Here is a 12,917-nt window from a genome sequence, read left to right on the forward strand (position 1 = left end):
TTCACAAGGAAACGTGTTACATGCCCATGCCTATTTATATTTGTATCTTAGTGCAGGGAAATTGTAGAATGCACCTCTATGGCGTGTGTGTGATACGCATTCCCTGAATCGATACCATGCATGTTGCATAAAACTTCATAACATCGGTTTTGAAATCACAACGTTTATTTTGCGATTCATATCATCTGGGCATAAATTCATTCAATTAATTTTGAATTGATAATATTCGCGCGTATGTTATGAATTTTTTTGGATGTTTTTCTTCTTCTTTTTTATCGGCAAAAGAAGATTTATTAAAACTCGATAAGGGTACATCGAGGAGAAAGAAAACAAGAGAGTTCTCAGAAAAGGTGAACCCAAACAAAGAAAGGAAAAGAGAAACAAGGTAAAAAAGTATCCAACTGAAAGTTGGATGTCCCACCCTGAAGGGAATTCTTTTTTATCAGCAAAGAAATATTATTAATATATGATTGAAAGTTACAGAGATTAAATGGACCAACGGAAAAAATGGCATCACAACGGGAAACGGACATTCCAACTATGTTGGCCCCAGTTCCACGCGACATTCCCGACAATCACGTGCCCCGCAGACGTAAACAGGGAACTACAAGAAGTCGATGAGAAATCAACCACAAAACAGAGGATAAAACAAGAAAGCAAAAACAAATGGTCCAACCAGTAAGCATTTAAAGCTCTATCATATAGAACAAACTGCAGCAAATTATGGTCCTCACAACCCCCAAATCAGCTTCATAAATCTGAACCCTGAGACACAAAGTAATCCAGAAAGATCATGAGTAATGCAGCTAAAGCATGACAAGGCCATAAGAGAAATCACATTCCAATGCGCTGCGAAAAGCCCTTGGAACCACCCCATGCGTAAAAATCCTTTAGGTTAGCAAAGGCTGGCGGGGCGTTGAAATTAGTCCTGTGGTGCGCGTAAGGTGGCCCAGGGACCACTCTTCATTACCCAAAAACAAATAAAAAATTCCAATGCGCCTAATCTCATCAAGACTTCTTTTCAAGGCTTCCACGGTGTAGTTTGAGATGGTGTTCAATCCTTTGATCCATATAGCCATTCCTGTTTTTACTATCTGCAACCTCTTCCCATTCAGCAGTGATGTTGTTGAAAGATGATGGTCTTTTCTTGCCTTCCACAGAGACCACAAGACTCGTTGAAATTTATCCCACATCGGTTAATTATAACCTCCAAAACTAGTAGTATATAAGCCTGGACGGTCTGGCCTCTCTACTCATAGCCAATTGATTTTGAGTTGGATCATTTAACACGTTATCAAAGTTAATTAGGTTTTCAAAGGCTTTTTCCCTTTGGGCCATAGTTGCACTTTGCTTCATTGCGATTCGTATATACCGGATTCTTTGTTGATCTCTCCACTCATAACCTAATACATTTTCTCCAGGTTTTTAACCCCAAATTTCAGAGGACCGGTAGAGTAAAAGGGCAGACCCAAACTATCTGCCACATAGAGGACCAAACATTCCATGCAAATTGGCCGTGAATTGTAGGAGATGTTGAGGGGATTCAACTGGCAATAGGCAGATCTAGCCAGAGTTGTTCTAGATGCAATTTTATTTTCAAGGGCTAACCAAACAAAGATTTCAATCTTTAGTGTGACACAAATGAAAAAGTTGGCGGGTAGCCAAACAAAAGAAAAAGTATACAGAAAAAAACAGAACCAGCACAAACATAACAAAGATGAGAATAAATTTATGGGCTCCACCGAGTGTCTATTGTTGTGATTTGAACCGTTCTTATTTTTTAGACCCGCAATATAGTATTGCAATGCAAAAAATTAGCTTGATCGGAAGTCGATAGATATATCAAAATTTGAATTTTGGTTTATAAAATGGACGATCTAATTTTTGTCGATAATAATAAAGATAAACTTTCCATTTTACAAAGCAAAATTCAATTTTTGATACTGTTATCGATGTCCGATCAAGTTTATTTTTTGCATTAATACACTACTATGTGGGGTCTACAAGATGCACGGTTCAGATCAACAATAAACACACGGTGGGACTGAAAAAAGTGGTGGTGAAAAAATGAAATTTTCTACCTCCGGCTAAAAGAATTTAATCTCAAGAAAGATCACCCCAACTTCATCCAAAAACTAGTGTCATGAAAGGTGCACCCTAGACCTCCTCCTACAAATATTTATATGCAGATGTTGTGAATCTTTATGCAAGTATTATGTATTTCGTATAATATGATATGAAGTCGTATTACAATATGTTACACATTCAAAACGATCCGAAAGAGTGCATATCGTACACATCTAAATAGAGGTGTAAAACGATCCGAAAGAGTGCATATCATACACATCTAAATAGAGGTGTATTGTTTGTACCTTTTTCCCGTGAGTGAATACAAATAAACTATATACCACCTTCACAAGAAAGCTCTCATTGCTCTGTGTAGGCCAAAAATAGCAATTTCATCTCTCTCTCTCTCTCTCTCTCTCTCTCTCTCTCTCTCTCTCTCTCTCTATACCACCTTCACAAGAAAGCTCTCATTGCTCTGTGTAGGTCAAAAATAGCAATTTCATCTCTCTCTCTCTCTCTCTCTCTCTCTCTCTCTCTCTCTCACACACACACACACACACACGTTTTACTTGATATTATTGACACCAAACGAATATTCTACTTCATATCTACCATTCATATCAAGGTTTAAAAAAAATGCATGCAATGGTCATGTTTTTAGACTTTTTGACAATTGGTTGAGAAGTTTGTTTTATTTGTAGGAGTAAATGATCGAGGAGGAAGGAAATATGTAACACATGTTAATCGACCTCTTCTATTAATCTAGCTTGTAACTGGGGTCGGTGAGAGAACCTCATTTTGATTTTTTACATACGAAAATGACTGAAACCAAACACCATTGTCCTCTCTTGGGAATGCATGCCATGCATTGCATGTGTTTCGAGTTTATCCTTAACTCATATTGTAGATGGAAAATAAAAAATATGAGTACGATTTTGTCCACCGATCCTAAGAAAGTTAACGAACATTACTGCAGTGCTCTACGTGACAGGCCCATATCGAGCCCTACATGCATTACGAAAATGACCAACACCATTGTCCTCTCTTGGGAATGCATGTGCATCGCCTGTGTTTCGAGTTTATCCTTAACTCGTACTGTAGATGGGGAAAAAAATATGAGCACGATTTTGTCCACCGATTCTGAGAAAGTGAATGAACATTACTGCAGCACTCTACGTGACAGGCCCATACCGAGCCCTACATTAAGAAAATGACCAAAACCAAACACCATTGTCCTCTCTTGGGAATGCATGCATTGCCTGTGTTTCGAGTTTATCCTAACTCATACTGTAGATGGGAAAAAAAAATATGAGTACGATTTTGTTCATCGATCCAAAGAAAGTGAACAAACATTACTTTACTGCGCGTAGTACTCTACGTGACAGGCCCGTACCGAGCCCTACAGCTTGGTTGATTAAAAGTGGGTCTGTTACAGATGTAAATGGGATTTAGTTTAAAGTATTACTGTACGTGAAGGAGTCCGAATTCTAATTATCTATATATAGTCTACTAAGTCTAGGTGTGTGGAATAGGAGAATGTGACTGAGATACCCTCTATGTTGATCAGAAGTTTGCATGTTTTAGAGAGACAAACGGAGTTTATATAGGAGTTCGATATTTGAATTTCATTCATTCTATATATTGTTTTGTTTTGTAACTCAGTTTGAGACTCCACGAAATGACTTAATTAAAAGTTTAGAAAAAAATAAATACGATGAACGTATAATCTAGGACAGCCTAAGTTGGAGGAGATGTGTGTAATTTTTAAGGGCTAGATAATGATAAAAATACTCGACTTAAAAGCGCATTTGTCATCCCTAGATTTGAGGGGAGTTCAACGTATTTCATCGACGATCTCTGCTCGATCGCGTAACCCTCATTGTTTTTTTTTTTTGGCTAAGCAAAAAGAATTTACTATTAATCTTTATAAATGATTACGAAGATTAAAACAATCAAGGGCACACTGGCAAAAAGTCATTCATGACCTAAAGACAGACAAGACGCCAAGCCGGACACCAAAAACCAAAAACAACCAGGAATCCCAAAATCCCAAAACAACCAAGAACGACCCCAATCTTTAGTATGTAGGTTAACGGTTTTTGGCCTCTCATACCTGGCCGGGGAATAATATTGTTGTCTCATATTCCAATTCTATTTGACCTGTTTTATTGTCTCTCTTGTTACTTATTTTTTTCTTTCGAATACAAAATAAAAACAGTACGTCGATGCAATTTTACAATTAACAAACAATCAATCAATCTTGTATGTACAAATTGATATCAGAACAGCCGTCGATAGTTTTTCCCCTTATTTGATTCGCGATCACAAAACGGTTTTACTGTAACCTTTATATACAAGAAGGAAGTGTCTATGTTACGGTGTTTCATTCATATAAAGTTGTAGAATCGCAAAACTTACATTCCTGATGCGTTTGGAAGAAGTAATGAGACAGTGTTATGTAATACCAACTCTTAATAAGTAACCATCTGTTCCTCAACCCAATTCAAAACTCGGAAAAAAGGCTGAGAAATCGCCTTAAAATGGTTTCAGCTAGCCGAATTGGGGCGTGCGGAACTTGTAGATTGCCATCCCAATGCCAATTACACACGACTTTAGCAAATCAACAAATGACTTTGGCTGATCATCTCCCAAAGAGGAAACAGATCCCAGACTCCCACAATTATCTCCAGTTTGGTCTACCTAATTATAGCATAAAAAGTATGGGTTGAAGAACTCAATCAACTGAAGAGGTATTGCCCTGTTTGTCTTTACCGTGCCTCACCACAATTTCAGTTTTCGTGATAGCAAATGATGGGTGGATGTTGTACCTAGCTTTAAGTCATTTTCTCTTACAGCATTACGACAACGGCGTGAAGAACCAAAAAGATTGGAGAAGAAAGTGAATAGATCGAAAACATCCAATACGTCATTTTTACTGTCAGTTTTCTCCTTTTTCACCTTCTAATTGATGTAAAATTGAGACTATATTATATGGTTGCAAATAAACAATTTTGGTTGCTGAGGTCAAGGGGTAGAAATAATCTTAGAATGGAATTGGGCACCCTATGTGTATATAAATTTCCGGTGATGCTACTTACTTTCTTACACCACTCTTATAGGTTGTGGACTTTTGTTTCTTAGAGTATATGTAATTTCTTGAGAACAAGAAGTTTTGGTTATATTGTTGACCAAGTGATGAGAGCTTGAGAAAAAACTGTCATGTGAACATCCTCACTATTTTCTTTTGTTTTTTTGCCTTCTTATGAGGCACCGACACTCTTAGAGATCTTTGTATTTGTGCTAGACACTCCGGGTACACGTAAATCTTCTTTATTGTGTGTCATGTCGAGGGCACGCACGGAAATATGACAGGATAATTTTAACAGATTTTAAAAGCTTTTCAAGGATAAAATATTTGAAAGTATTGGTCCACAAGCAAACTATGTGTTGTATAGGCATGCACCATGAGTCAATATTGCATTCAATAAGCATTCTAACCTAAATATTTTGTGGTTAAAGGTTTGCATAGCTAAAAACAATTATTTTAAGTAATGGTGTATTCGTGACTCCACTTTTTGAGAATTACCATGTCCTATATTGGTGTTTGTGTCCGTATCGGGGCTTCATAGATGCCTTGATACTAATTGAGTTAAGATTTTGTAAGCTGATCATTTATTTTGTATGCAAAAGTGAAATAGAAGAAAAGTGAAGGTCGCATTGGAAAGAAAGAGTACATCAAATCGCGATGCTTTAAATAAGTAAGTATTCTCTTATTATGCAGAGCACTGGCTGCTCCTTTAGTTCTAACTTTCATTTGTTGGTGATATCTTAAAAATGATGTGCGTGTGGCTCCAACTATTATTTTATCGAGCTTGGCTCAAAACTAAAAAGGGATTGAATCAGCTTAAATAAGGGGTTGCACTTTACTTAATTTATTTTCCAATAGAACTGTGAAATTTGTGAGGCCAATAGTTGTTGCTACGTGAAATTTGACATGAGATCAAAAATAAGTCCGAGTGCATCAAGTGTAACAAAGTATGGAAATTTGAGTATATGTACGTACACTTTTATAGACATTGTATTCAACTTCAACACCTACCTTTGGAAGAGATAGATCAATAGGGCCCACGTGCTATTTTAGTCCTCAAGGTAGGCATGCCTATCAAGTGCTATGGAGACTTGGTGCACTTGCAAAAAACATAAGGATTGAGCACCTCCTAGGACACACCATTGTGAAACTACCGGCCAACCTTGCCGCGACACCCTTCTTAGATTTATTTTCTAAGTAATCTTAGATTTCTCAACCTTAGTTCAAGTAACAGAGGTACAAGTGAGCTGAATCGACAACACATATAGATTATCTCTTATGCATACAGTATGTAGAATTGTTGAATTTGAAGAGAAAAAGAAACAACTTTGGTGGCAATTTCGCATTTTCTGTTTAGTCAAAAGTCCTCCGAATGTATTAGCCTTGGATCAATAATCAGTTTCGGTATTAAATTTTGGATTACGTCAAAGGGGTAGTTTCCACCCCCCCGCCTTTTTTTTTTTTCCCCCTAAGGACCTGTTTGGATGCAATGAAAAGAGGGGGGAAATATAAGAGGGGGTAAAAGGGGTGGGACTCACTGTTTTGCCGTTGTTTGGGAACCAAAATTGGACAGGTCTTCGTTTTCACCCCTTCTTATTTTTCACGCGTTTCGGGGCTTCTCCGGTAGAATTTTTGGGCTCCTCATGGGTTCCCCAAATTTAATCCGGCTGTAGAGGAGAGGAATTTGGACGAAATCACCCTTGCTTATCCCCTTTCCCCAACCCAAAGACTCTTTATTTAGTTTCACGACTCTCTTAGAGTGCTCATTGAAAGACCTTAAAGCCAAAAATCTATTATGACCATTTAAGATAAAATAATCGAAAAAATAAGATCTTCGTACCGGTTCAAACGGATTAAAAATCAGAAAACTTAATTTTTTAACTATATTTTTTAAGATATAAATGGTTTAAAAAAATAAGTATTCAAATTTCAATCCATTTGAACCGGTACGAAAATCTTATTTTTTTGATCATTTTATCTTAAATGGTCATAATGGATTTTTGGCTTTAAGACCTTTCAATGAGCACCTGAAGACTCCTTATTTAGTTTTAGGACTATCCTAGGGTGCTCATTGAAAGACTTTAAAGCCAAAAAAATCCATTATGACCATTTAAGATAAAATGATTAGAAAAATAAGATCTTCGCACCGATTCAAACGGATTGAAAATTGAAACACTTAATTTTTTAACTATATTTTTTAACATAGTTTCAAGGCTCTCTTAGGGTGCTCGTTGAAAAGCCTTAGAGCCAAAAATTCATTATGACCATCTAGGATAAAATGATAAAAAAATAAGATCTTCACACCGATTCAACCGGATTGAAAATTGGAGCACTTATTTTTAAAAAAACATTTTTTAATATAAAATTTTTAGAATAGACATTTTTTAATATTAAAATTTGAATTTATATACTTATTTTAATACATAATCAAATTTAACACTGCACATGGACAAAATAGTTATTAGATAGTTTTTCCCATCATCCACCCCTTCTTATCCCCCCATTCTATAAACCATCCAAAAAAAAGTCAAATTTTATTCCTCTATTTAATACTCCATCCAATTCACATACTATTTTTTCCCTCATTCAATGTTATTAATCCCGTACCGTACCGGCCGGTACATACCGGATTTCAGAGAAATCGGTACCCTAACTCCTTAATACCGTTTCGGACCAAATACCGGTCAATACCGGCCGATACCGGTCATCTCGGAAAATACCGGCCGGTACCGGCGTATCGGAAATTCCGGCCAAGATTTTGCATCGTTTTTTTTTTTTTTTTTTCTCCAGTCATGTTATCATTTTTGGTCAAAAAAAGAAAAAAAAAACGTTTTAGATTTTATTTAGGTTATCTTAACCCCCAAAAAAATAAAAAAATGTTTTTCAGAATTTTAGCAAAACATGGGCTTAACCATATTACGTGCGCGAAGCTCAAATCCGGGATTTGCACCCCCCCTGCACGCGAATAACCCGTGACGCGCACCCGGTTAATTGGTTTTCGAATCAGTTTTTCCAAATTGTCTTCGGCCACGGCACATTTTTCCGAGCGCGCGAGACCTCTTATTGGGTTCTCATTCACAAATTCACTAGTGTGCAAAGTCATTTAAAGTGGAAAAGAGTTTTGTAACTAAGCAACGTGGAACTAGAGATATTTTATGATGAATTGTATGATATGGAGGATTTTTTTGAATTATAATTATATATAATTATTATATATATTATAGTTGCGGTAAATCCAAAACGGTACCCGGTACCTGACCAATACCGGTACGTACCGTATCAGTAAAAAAACCGGTACTCTGTCCGAAACGGTATTCAGAACTATGCCCTCATTCGTAAACCATCAAAATTAATACACTCTACTATCTTATCCCCCTTCATATTTTTTACCTCCAATTTTTTACTTGCATCCAAGCAGGCCCTAAAAGTGCTAGATGGTTTAACAATGCTCAAAGTAGTTGATATATGTTAAGAGATCCGTGTTTAGCACTTTTAGTAAAAATTGGAAACTGCCCTCAAGTTACAAAATTGTTGGATGTATTATTTGCTTCATTAAGTCCAACTCGGCATACTTCTTTAATCTTTTCTGGAGGAGTAAAAGAAATTGGTACCAACTCCATAAGCAAATTAATAGTTCTTTGTAACTAGTTTAAATGTATAATTGGAGGAGTGGCGTAAATACGCGCGGGTAATTCTCTCTCATGCCACTAAGAAGATGATCACATACCACACATTAATGAATCGATTTAGTATTTGAGCCACTAGCTAGTAAGTACCGTAAGTACAGACAATTTCAATCGGAGTGCGTAGTGTCGTAGGTACAGACAAACACTATACAAAATAAAAATAGTACGTCGATGCAAGTTTACAATTAACAAACAATGAATCAATCTTGTACGTATCTGAAACTCAACCTCGAGGTACCTTATCCGTTAGCGCTCTCTCTCTCTAGAAAAGGAAGTTCCAAAGCAGATCTGGTTTGGGGGAGGGGGGCCGCCGCCTCCCCATCCGCCCCCCTCCCCCTCGCCCCTTCTCTCCCTTTCCCCTCCTCCTCTTTCCTCTCCGTCGGTGTATCTTCTCTTCCGTTTGGGAGCATGTATTGCAGTACTCGTGGTGACCTCGTCTCAGGTGTTCCGACCTCCGGCCGGTGACCTGTGGGCTGGATTTGTCACGGCTTCACCTTGTCTTCCCAGAATCTAGAGTTTAGTGGCCGTCGGAGGAGGTAATAATGGCGGTTTGGGGTTAGGCTCTGATGGGGTTAGGGTTTTTTTTTTTTTTTTCTGTTTTTTTGGCCATTTGGCTCGAGTTCTACAGGCTGGGTCTCCCCCAGTCTGGTTTGTACCGGTCTAGTTCTCTAGATCTGGTGGGTTTTGGGTGGTGGGCGAATAATTTTAGTTAGGGTTTAGTGGGTGTTCGAAGTGAGGTCTGCAGTGGTCGAAGGCAGTGTCGGTGGCGCTTCTTGGGGGTTTCCGGCAGTGGTAGCAGTGCCGCTGTTGTTGGGATTTTCCGGTAGCAGCTCTGGCCTGTTTTGTTTGCCGGTGTTGTTTCCTTGTTCTGGGCCGTCAACGACAGTTTTAGGCGTGAAGCAGTGTTTGGTCTCCGGCACGGGATTAGATTTCTTTTTTCGCTTGTGATCTGTTTGTTGTTTGATTACATCCGTTTTTTATTGTCTACTGGTTTGTACTGGGATTTTGTTTGATTTCTCTCTGCCTAGTCCCGAATGGGATTCTCATATCGGCACCTAGTGCTGATTTGCTTTTACAGGGTGTCCTGTAATCCCGGATTAGGTAGTTTGGTGTACTCCTGTATTTTGCGATATAATCTTTGCCTTCGGGCTTGAAATGAATTGACTGATTCAAAAAAAAAAAAAATCAATCTTGTACGTACAAATTGATATCAGAACAGCCGTCGGTGGTGTTTCCCCTTATGAGTACGATTGGTTTGGACTTGTGCGCACAGGACGCTTAATTCGTGACTGGAATGGAAATTGGATGTATAGCGGGTTTTTCTTGTGTCTTTGGGGATTTCCCGCTAGCTCTCGCATCAGAAGTTTGGGCTCTTTATCAATGGCCTAAAGCTCCTTGAATCGAAAAGGCTCCCTTCGGCGACCATAGAAACTGATGCAGCAAATGAAATTAACATCATCAACGATATGGATGGTTCTCATTACCTCTGCACTTCTTGATTCTCAATTGCAGGTCCCTGATTCGGGAGTTGATTGCCACCCGCCGGTTAGCCATGTTACGCGACAAGGAAACAAGTGCGCGCGCTCCCTCGCTTGCGAAGGATGATGAAGTGCATTGTTGTTCTTTAGTTTATCAGTCTATTTCCAATTGTATTAAGCTACATCTGTTGGCAGACGCATGAGGGGTGATTTTCATCCCCGAACTTTGTACCCGTAATTTTAGTTTATTTAATCTTCCCACTTTTAAAAAAAAATAAAGCTAGTGATAAAAAACACTCACTGCAGTGACTGTGTGTACAAGTGCTTGTTATTTTTGTGTTTCTCCTGCTTTTCTTTTCGGCTAAATTTCACTTATCATTCTTCTTCTTTTTTTATTGTCTGATTCATCTTTAATTTAATAATTAATCTTATTGATTCCTTAAACTTTCTAAGTTGATATCCACTTAGTTTAATTGCATTTCCTACTATTTATCCGGCGAAAGCCACTATTTTTTCTTTTTAAAAAATCAAGAAACCGTTGTCCAATTGTAAACAATTAGTATTGATCTGTAACAAAATATGGGGCAATGTTCTTTTGGTTGTTTTATTTTTTAAATTAAAACCATTCTGTATTACAAAAAATGAAAAAAAAGGAATTTTTTTCCCTAACATCCTATTCAATATACATTTTATACCTCAAAGTTCGACAAATTTTTTCCATTAACCACCATAAGGAATAACCATAAGGAGCCTTAATGTCGACCCTAATAACGAAACATTCATTGTCGTACAATAAATAGAATGCGAAATCTAAAATTAGACTATGTGGATATTGATTTGTTTGTCTTTTTTGAATTTTTCTTTGATTCCTGCCTTTTTTTTTTTTGACAATCTTATACTTTTCTAGTTTCTCTCCTCGATACGAATGATTAACCCAAAAAATTATGAGCAAAAGCTCATAAAAAAGTTACAAAAACTAAAAAAATAAATACCCGAAATAATCTTAAATCGAGCCTTGATAGGTATAATCGATAAATTAAAGACAAAAGGAGAATGCTATCGTCAACTCATAAGGCTGACGATAGTGTCATTCATGCGCCCATTAATGAGAGTCTACCATCCTATTTTTTTGAATAAAGTGGGCCCCCCAACCAGCTTTTGCATTTCTGTCAAACATCAAGCTCAAGTCTGAGCTGATATAAAGCATCTATTCAATTGGACAAAACTAACCCTTTCTCCTTTTGTAATAACGAAAAGAAACTAACCTATCCAATACTTTTTCTTCAGAAGTTCAAAAACAAAAAGTCTTTTTTTTTTTCTTCTTTAACGAACGAACAGGTCTGGCTCATTTACACCCCATAACTCTTAGGCTTTAAATCCCTTGTACAGTACACTTGTTAACGATTTTTTTTAAGGGTAGTAATATTGTCAAAATTATTTTTGTTAGTGTCAAAACTCTCGCGCATAAAAATTTTGTACACTGCACATGATACATACTTTTTGTGCACTAGAATTTTTACACCAACAAAAATAATTTTGACATTATCATTTCCCATTTTTAATAGTACACTTATTAACTTTTTTAAAAATAGCTACTTGGGTGAGTTCTCCTAATTTTTAAGAAAATTAGTTGATTTGTCCTTATTTAAATTTTCTTCGCATTTGTTAGTTTTGCGCCAAATTTTTGTGGATTCTTGATTCACTCGATGAGAGAAATCAGAAGAGGAAAAAAAATTATTTCGGCTAAAAAATGATTATTTTCTAAAATATTTGGATAAAAGTAAAAAAAAATTTATTTCTTCGATTCCACTCGTCAAGATAGATCAATAATTCACAAAAATTTAGCGCAAAACTAACAAATACGAAAAAATTTCAAATAAGGAAAAAACTAGCTTATTTTCTTAAAAGTTTAGGAGAACTCAGTCAACTTATTTCACTTTTTTTTTTTTGCTAAAAAGTTATTATTCTTCAAAATACTTGGATAAAAGTAAAATCTTTTTATTCTTCCGATTCCTCTTGTCGAGACGAATCAACATTTCACAAAAGTTTTGCGCAAAACTCATAAGTACGAAAAATTCAAATAAAGACAAAATTGAGCGGAGAATTGATCAAGCACTTAACGATGTCTATCTAAACTGATTTTTTACAAGTTTTCTTAGAAAAAATATTTTAAACAAAATTGAGCGACTTCAATTATTTATACGAAACTTCAGAATAATTTCCACACAATGATTTTGTATATTTGGTATGAGCACCGCTATGTGTACATATGCAATGTGTATACTATGTAGATATGAATTTTGTGGGGTCCATCTCAGATCCCACAAAAATTATTTGAATCGCCTATTATTTTTAAAATATTTTTTTTGGAAGGACCCATAAAAAAATTGTCTCTCTTAGCGTCAGTCCATTGGGTTTAGAATAGAAGGACCCATAAAAAAAAATCAAAAAGTAGCAGTGAATATTTAAAAAAAAAATGTAGCCTGGAACATGCAAGAGCAAAAAGTAGAGGTGAACAACTTGGAGGTCCGTACAGGATAAAGTTGGAGGGCTATTTTGGTCATTTACTTTCTTTCTTAGTTGAAGTTCTCAGCTTTA

Source organism: Rhododendron vialii, chromosome 8a (genome assembly GCF_030253575.1).
Source record: "Rhododendron vialii isolate Sample 1 chromosome 8a, ASM3025357v1".
Taxonomy (NCBI): Eukaryota; Viridiplantae; Streptophyta; class Magnoliopsida; order Ericales; family Ericaceae; genus Rhododendron; species Rhododendron vialii.